The sequence below is a fragment of the Macrobrachium rosenbergii genome, chromosome 14 (genome assembly GCF_040412425.1).
Source record: "Macrobrachium rosenbergii isolate ZJJX-2024 chromosome 14, ASM4041242v1, whole genome shotgun sequence".
Taxonomy (NCBI): domain Eukaryota; kingdom Metazoa; phylum Arthropoda; class Malacostraca; order Decapoda; family Palaemonidae; genus Macrobrachium; species Macrobrachium rosenbergii.
In genome coordinates, this window is record NC_089754.1 from 39,473,648 (window position 1) to 39,482,968 (window position 9,321).

Consider the following 9,321-nt stretch of genomic DNA (forward strand, 5'->3'; position numbering starts at 1 on the left):
GTGTCTGTTATAACTCCATTCATTAAATAAAGTTCTAATGCATATGTTTATTCATTCTTCTTCCTGTCTCTTCTTTCCTGGCCTCATCAGCCAGAATGTATAGTGGCAGTGTTTTTTCTTATGACGTCTCAAATGTAATGGAACGATTTTATTGATGCTAAATTATACAAGAGCAACTATTATATTGTATTCGTTGCCACACTTTAACATGATTTCTTGTGTTTTAGGTCAATGCTTGCTTTGTTTCACGTTATCCAACATTGATAATCAGTGCAACCATTCCCTTACATTTTACAAGAATTTGTAAGCATATTTAAACAACTGTCGACCGCATGGATGTGGTGTATTTTCGGCAATCTACTCCAACAAGTGTAAGTTAAGTAAGTGCGATTCTTCTGGCAGTCACAAGGAGTGCCAGATCCTTGCTGTGGAAATGGTGCTCTAAATATTTGTTTTTGAAGGTAACATGCATAGTTTCCTTCAGGTGAAGAGCTCGATGTGGCACAATGTCCCAAGCGTAAGAAGGGTGAGGTGTCAATGAGATGGAGTTGTTTGACGGTTATTAGTAGAGAAGTTTGACCCTTGGCGGTAATATTTTTTTTTTATTTCACGATAAGTAAGTAAAGATGACTAGTTTACCAACTGTTCATGAATAAAATACGTAAGTATCAATTATTTAGAAACATACCAATCCATTATTTACAATTCCCCACATACTTGGTACTTAGACAGTCCATTCTTATATAGAAATCACATAAACATCTGCTAGGCTGGTTGACAGTACGACGCATGCTCACCCTCAGATCATATGCACCGTTTCATGTAGGTAAGAAGTTGAACTGTGTTTCTTCTGTAGTCTAGGTAAGGTTGCTGGGAGTGGTGTAGAGAGCTGGACATTGTAGAAATGATGGATTTATACACAAACAAAATTCCTTTTAAGGAATTACATTTGCTTTTTGCACAAACCTGTTATTTAAGAATGTCAGAACCGCAATTGAGAAAGGAGGCTTGAACAAAAAAAAAAAAATAGCCAACTCAATCGAAAAGTCCGAATGAGAGCCCAAGGACTCGAAATAAGCAAAGTTTGCGTGAATATTTTCCGTGTGGGAAAATTTAAATATTCAGTTTAGGTTGATTATTATTACTGTAATCATATTTTCAGATGAAATCATTTGAAAACTTGGAATTATCTAATGTTGCAAAAAAGGTAGAAGTCACTTGGCATGGTATGGCATTCCAGAGGTTGTAGTAATCGAATATGGTTCCTCGTTTACCTCCCGCAAATTTCAGAAACCAGCATAAAAATTTTGGTTCGAGCACGTCAAGCCTTCTCTGTATCATCATCAGGTAAATAACTATGCTGATATTGCCTTAAAGATCACAAAGCAGTTATTCCAGGAAGCAAAAGACAGTCAGAACCAATGGAATTGAGAAACATCCCCCCAAAAAGGCTTTAACACTTTAACCGCTCAATATTTCTTTACAAGAAGAAGAATACAGTTAATAACAATTGAAAAGTTGCCAGCCAGATAGCTGATGGCGTTCCAGAAATTCACGCTAGATAACTGCAGTATCGGGCAAGATATTGCATCAAAAAAGTAAATTTGAAAAAACTCAAACCAGGTGATATTATTCTCATGCAGCCAGGCCCAGTTTAAAAGATATGGGGAAAAAGTAATTACAAGAGAAGCGTCAACAAGAAAACTGAAAGTGCCAGCAAGTGGAAAATTTTGCACCAAGAACCATAAACATCTCGGAAGAACTGCAGGAGCAGGTAGTCTTTCTATTTTTTGTTTGTATTGTTATGTAATGAGCACAGGTGCATGTTACTTGAGTTATTTATATTTGCCTAGCTCAGGTGCAGAAAAAAATGCTGCCTCAGACAGGTGGACTAGATTTAACTTGATTTAATTGAGGAACAAATGTTGGATAAACAGTGCTTAGCAAAATGCTTCACTCGTTCTCTTCCACCTCTCTCTCTCTCTCTCTCTCTCTCTCTCTCTCTCTCTCTCTCTCTCTCTCGTATCAGTGTTTAACTGTCACACCTGCACAAGTTTCCTGACAAATAAAGCCGGCCACCAGAGATGTCAATGCGCATGGTGAAAATAATTAGTTTAGTGGAACCGACCATCTGTCCATGAGCTCATACACGAACAAGTATTGTCAACTTCTCTGTGCCAACGATAGGATATTGATTGAAAAGTACCGCCTATCATAAATTTCCAACTTTCATCTGCTGAGATATGTTCTTGATGTTACTGCATATATTAGGCCTACCTAAATTTATATTTATAATTTTTCAGCCCTCTCGTAAAACTCTGCTGCATGTCTCTCTCTCTCTCTCTCTCTCTCTCTCTCTCTCTCTCTCTCATTATATTAAAGTTAAAGTTTGGTGGTTTCAGTCCTCCCACTGGGTATGGCCTCTCTGTCGGACGTCAGCCGGGTAACCCCAACCCCCTACCAAGACGTCACTCATGGCAGTAACCATCCGGTAAACAGTCACACTATCCGCCCCTTGACGGGGAGCGAACGTTGGTCTCGAGATTACGAGGCCAACACGTTACCATATATATATATATATATATATATATATATATATATATATATATATATATATATATATATATATATATATATATATATATATATATATTATATATGCACATTATATATGCGTGTGTATTATGGCTGGATGGATGTGAAGGAGTTAATAAAAAGGCCAGACATCTGCTCTATTTTTATCAGCATCTCGTACAGTATTTATTCCTTAAGTTTGAGTATAGTCACGGTAAGGCATTACACAATTTCTCTGTACAGACTGCAAAATTATACCCTCACCTTTGTGACAGTCTGTCCCAAGACCTAAAAGAGAGAGCTTCTTTAGGTCTTGATCCGCCCTGCCTATACAGAAAAAGTGGCGTAGGAACGTCCTCTGACAAAGACCTGAATCCACTGATCAAGGTAGCAGAGCCCACCTCTTCGGCTGCCTTCATAACTTCCATTAGGTTAAGATACATTCCCATATTATCTCTGTAAGACATATGGGACTTTGGGTCAGGTTAGGTGGTGGGATCGCCTTCAGTGAGGTTAGGCCTGGCACTTAGGTTAGGATAGGTTAGCAAGGTTACGGGAGAACACGCAAGTTTATCACATATTCCCGCTAAAGTTGGTTTTTGTAGTGCAACGTCCTGTGTTTTCAAAGATTTTTTGTAATTATTTTTTCTCTTCACATTCATATGGTCTGTAATTATGAGGGTACCCCATCCACTCAAAGACAGTGGACTTTAAAGAAAAGTCAATATTGTACTAGATTAGTTTAACGCCACATATCAACAGGTTTCCCATTCCTTGTGTAGTTGTAAATACACACCAAATTCTGCAATTTTTCCCAGTACTACTGTAATTATTACTAATAGTGAGAATAAAACTTTCATGCTAGGCTTACAACGAATTACATTTGTAACTGGCCTATGTCTCGGCAGTTGTAAAGTTGATCGCAATATTGTCTATCCTAGTGATGAAGAAAAGAACATTTGAATGACCTATCTTACGGCTTTCTTGAGAATTTGGCTTTATAATTCATAACTAACTACTTGATTTTCCGATAACAATCTGTTAACTCTACCATGAACTTTAAGTAAAACTAGATAACTTTCTATGACCGGTTTTCTTTTGTAAGCCATGTTGCCGCTTTTACAATTCGTTTTAGCTAGACTTAAGAGTTATATATTGATTACTGTAGTCACAGCTATACTGTAGTTGGTTGCCAATTAACTTTCAACCATATGACCCGAAAGTTCTTGTTTCAGCCCAGCATTCATCCCCTTCGTGTTAACATGAGTCTCTCTCTCTCTCTCTCTCTCTCTCTCTCTCTCTCTCTCTCTCTCTCTCTCTCTCTTGGAGATGGGGGGTTCAATATAATTGATTATTCGCTAAAAAGGTAAAAATTCAGTGCCAATGCCATTGTCATTTACTGAAGTGGATTTAGTAAATTTGGAATAAGCTGAAAGGGAATAAAGGGTAGATTGGTGAACTGATTTATTCTTTGCATGATATCTGCTGTTACTAAAGTCCTGAGTATTTGAAGAAACTCCCTGGGATGAAGAGGTCACTAAAAAGGTAACGACGCGACGCCCGACCATTCCCTTTTGTTAGTGTTTCCCTAAAATTCATGGGACTTCGGATACAGTTGCTCGGTGTGTGATCCAGATTCACCGCAAGTTACGTCTAAAGCAAAATATTATTTCTGCCTCATCCCATTTCTCTGAAATTCAGACTTTTGCTGGAAGCCTTAATGTTGTGAAATGAGAGCTGGATGTTTAGTTAGCGTCACGCATGCGACAAATTAACGGATGATGACATACGGTAACTCTGTAACATAGTAACACACCCTGGATAAAGAGTTTATGAATCCTTGCGTCGTTGTAACGAGGTCGGTGATTGGTGGACTAGAGTAGCGTCCGCTTTCTGCATTTTGTTAGCTTTATGTTTGGGTTAAGATAAATCAGACTGAGCTTGCAAGGCTATTGAAATGTTTATTGATCATATTTTGTCGCTATGATTGGAAAATTTAAAATCTCGTCTTGTCGAATGAACTGAAGTTCACTCTAGTTTTTTGTGAGAACTTTGCTTTGAGAGGGATGATAGTCGGAATGGGTGAAAGTGTTTTGTTCCCGACGGAAATTGCTGCAGACGTTGGACTTTCCAGATCAGCCGTTTATCCTATAGCTCAGGAGGTGGCCAGACCAGGTTTTAGACTGGGTAAGTAGTAGTTGTTAAATTGATTTGAATCCCGGAGAGAATGTGCGGGCCAAAATCGTGAATGCATGGGAGCCTGCAAAAGAGAGGATTTCGAAATGAGTGGGAAGTGTTTTGGAGGACACTACAGGTCATTTACAACTACAAGGCAATCGGTCCCGCAGTGACCTATGTGTTATAGAGCGTGACGGCGCGGTAAGACGCGAAATTAATGCTGGGGTTATTTGGCGTCGTGTAGTGATTAATGAACTTGATTTTTTAAAAAGTTTGCCCACTAAAATTATTAATTTCTCACATTCTCAGCGTTATCAAAGAACCTGAAATGTTTGTGAATGTTTTTATAATAAAGTTCTTCAAATACGAGAGCGTACAGTAAGAAAAATTATCTTAACAGAAATGTTGATATTCATTTTATATTTACAAAGGACACAAATATATCAGTAAACAGTTTGAAAGAAAATTCATTTTGGAAAATAATATTAAGTTCACTTAATTCACGTAAGATGTTTTTCACATGACATGATTCGATGTTAATATTTTGATGGGCTCCAAACTTCATTTGCACATGCGAAAACATTTCAACGGTTTATGGTGAAGCACCTTGTGTGCTACTAACTTAAAAATTCTATATTAGATCATAGTAATTCCAGATGTTATCATTATCTTGAGCTATAAAGTCTTAATGCACACTAATCATGGATATCATCAATTAACATTGCTTTAAACATAAAGATGAAAATAAGAATGAATGAGGATTTTATTAAATATATTGTATAGATCGAAATCCAGAATTAGAATTGTTAACCCTTGATGTGTAGTATAACACGTTAAACACCACTAAAAGAAAAAAGCAAAGTTAACAACATAGTATGAGAAAAAAACTGTCCTTTTAAAATTATTGTAGAAAATATTATTTAGGACTCTTAAATAATATTATTTAGGACTCTTAAAGAAACTATCATGTTATCAAATGACTTTCTTCTACTGTATATAAAAAAAAGTGCATTTTAATATCGGCTTGTGAGAGAGGTGCGAAATAATGAGCAGGAAGACTAGTACTGCTGGTTTATTAATTTTGTTGTTTCAGATTTAGCTGGCCTTGTGCCAGCACGGGCTCTTGCTCCTAGAGCAGCCCGTACTAGGTTTATTGATGTTGTTGTTGTTTTGATTTGATGAGTCTGATAGCAGGGGCTCTTGCTCCTTTTGGCTAAGATCAAGGTAGGGTTTATTGATTTGTTGTTTTTAGATTTAGCTGGTCTTGTGCCAGCACGGGCTCTTGCTCCTAGAGCAGCCCGTAACAGGTTTATTGATGTTGTTGTTTTAGATTTAGCTGGCCTTGTGCCAGCACGGGCTCTTGCTTCTAGGGCAGCCCGTAAGGTTTATTGATGTTGTTTTAGATTTAGCTGGCCTTGTGCCAGCACGGGCTCTTGCTCCTAGAACAGCCCGTAAAAGCGATCAATTGTTGTTTTAGATTTAGCTGGCCTTGTGCCAGCACGGGCTCTTGCTCCTAGAGCAGCCCCGATCAATTGTTGGTTTATTGATGAGCACGGGCCTTGCTTAGAGCAGCCCGTAATGGCGATGCGGACGTCTAAAGCGGCATACGCCTGCGTACTTTGCAGAGACCGCGGGTACAAAGATTTACAGGTGACCTGAGGTCAAACTATTTCTCGACAAAAATAGGACAGGTTCATACAGAAAACATAACGATTAATGTCTGATGTGTTACAAAAATACTCCGTTACGTGTACATAATGCACGATCATTTGAAAAGACAATAAAAGATGCAATTTACAATTATGGTAATATGTGTTCGGTCGACCCAGGTCGAATGTGAAGGCACCGCAGAAAACGGGATGTTCACTACAGAGAACGCGATGAGCGGGGACTTTATACGCACTATAAAGAGCACTCTTCCCTCTCTGGGCACATTTACATAATCCTGCTCTCGGATACTTAAGTGTTCCAAATTCTAAAAAGTAAAAAAAAAATAATTATGATTCGCAGTGCAAAATATACAGTGGTAGGGACATACTGTATATTTACAAACTCGGCAATGGCTAGACTGATTGGAAGTCTAAGGTTCTACTTAAATAAGCGACGAATTTATATAAAAAAAAACCTGAAATTCTAAGAATAAAAAGTTCGAATTACTAGGCAGCATAGCAATTCTGAGGTGGTCATCAATTATGATTCTAATAATGTAATAATATAATGCCAGGCTTTTGTTTAGAATTTACTGTCGTAACCTAATGTAATGAGAGAGAGAGAGAGAGAGAGAAATACCTCTCAAAACTAACTGCAACAAACTTCAGGTCATTCGACAACGTGGTATTTTAAATTTTATTCCCATAGTGTCAGAATAAGATTAGTAAACGTATCAGTATCCAAGCAAGCGCAATCTGATTTATTAAACCGAAATATAAGACTAATAAAGTGCAGAACTCGGACACTACTGTTCAACCAATCACCGCCCTTGTTACAACACGTTAACCTGCAAGGATTCTTATACAGCATATCCACAAACTGTCACTCTGGTAGTTACCAAATGTAGCCATCTGCGTTAATTTGACTCATTTTCCATGCAGTTAACTATACCTTGCAGGAGGCGACTGTGAATGTCTTTCAGCGTCAAGGTTTGTCTAACTTACATGAAGGTGAAAACATGTAGTAGGCTACAATCATCAGAGCAATTTTGATCATGATAATTTTGCACGGTGCCCATGTTGCTTGTGCTTGTTACATCATTACAGCAAACTCAGAAGTCCCGTATGTTATTAATTTTTGCTTAATAAAATAATTTCATATCTCTTTCGTATATTTGGAATGTGTTTTGCATTATCAAGACAGTTCACTGCGATTTTTTTTTTACGAACTTCGAATCACCATTGTTTATTCCAGAGTTCAATCCTTTCTCTCTCTCTCTCTCTCTCTCTCTCTCTCTCTCTCTCTCTCTCTCTCTCTCTCTCTCTCTCTCCCGAGTTTTCCCACTGTATTTTATTCATTTTCCCAGCAGAGGGTGGATAAAATTAAAAACTTAGTACAATTGTTTAAAAAAAAAAAAATTAAATGAAAACTTAGTACAGTATTGTTTAAAGCATTTTTACACCGATAATAAATGCTGAATTATTAAATGAAAATGTTCCCTATGACAGTCAAATCCAACTCATTTCTGGAAGCCAGTTACATGTTTAAATTTGATTATTTTAATTTACATTAAAGGCCCGATAATAAATGACTGAATTACATTACTAGCCATTTTGATATTTTACAGGAATTTTCTATATTACACCCACATGACTATGTACACACACTCAAATCAAACTCATTTCTGGAACCCAGTTACATGTCTGTATTTGATTATTTGGATTAATTTATATAAATCACATTAATTTATTTCCGTTGAAATTGGTGTTGATGATTTCTATCTTATTCACTCCAGAAGGGATAATTCATGAAATGTTGTCTATTGGGTCATTGCTGAGTCGGGAATAATTTTCGAGTTTGTATTATGTTTTAGTCCAGGTTCAAACATTTTACAGTGGATAAATTTTCTATATTACGATCACACGTGAGTCACATATATATATATATATATATATATATATATATATATATATATATATATATATATATATATATATATATATATAGAGAAAGACTTTCACAAGTCCCTGATTTATAATGTTTGCATTTCAAGGCGCACAGTTTGAAAAAAGACCAGGTAAAATTGTCTTATTCAGAGTTTTCGTAATTCAGTCAAATGTTTTAAAGAGATGAATGTGTGACGTAGATCCAAAATGCTACTGTCTTTATCAGGCAAAATATGCCCTATCTAGGTGCCAATCAGAGGTTTGGCATGTCATAATAGGGAAACTATCCCACCATTAGGATAGAGTAGCTTCAGCTGGCTGTGTGCCAGGACGCCCTATCCCTACTAGATTATTATTTGTTGTTATTGGAGGCCACCTGTTGGCTTTGGCAATAGAGCCAAGTTATTACATAACTACAACGGTTTCGCTCTAAGTATACACAACGGAAGTGCACCCGCAGAGGAGTGAGGACATTGGTGGTGTCGGCTCCATACCGTAAGCCAACAGGCAGGACCCTATAAACACTGAATAACCTGGTGGAGTATTTCCACATACTAGCTTCAGTAGGTAATAGTCAATGAAGACGTACTGCTGGCAGCTGTAACAAAACCTAGTTCTTGTTCTGTTGGACAAAGGGAAAACTGCGCTGTAACTGTTATTGATACAGTGAGTCTGTGGTATGTATTTTCAAGTTTTTTCACGTGCGCATTGTGTTGAGCGCAGTTTTTTGTCATGACATCAAATGTGCTGGGCAGTCATTGGTGAAATAAAAAAAATTACCTGCTAATCATCTGATGACTCACGGGATGCCGTTGTGGATACCTAGCCTAGTTAATATCGCTGTAGGCAGCCCAGTATTATTTATCAAAGCAAAAATTATTTTGTTACTGAACGTTAACCTGAAAATTTGCTAATCTATTTACCAGTAACTATACCGAAAAGTCAACGTCGCTTCTAAACCCCCATAAATAGT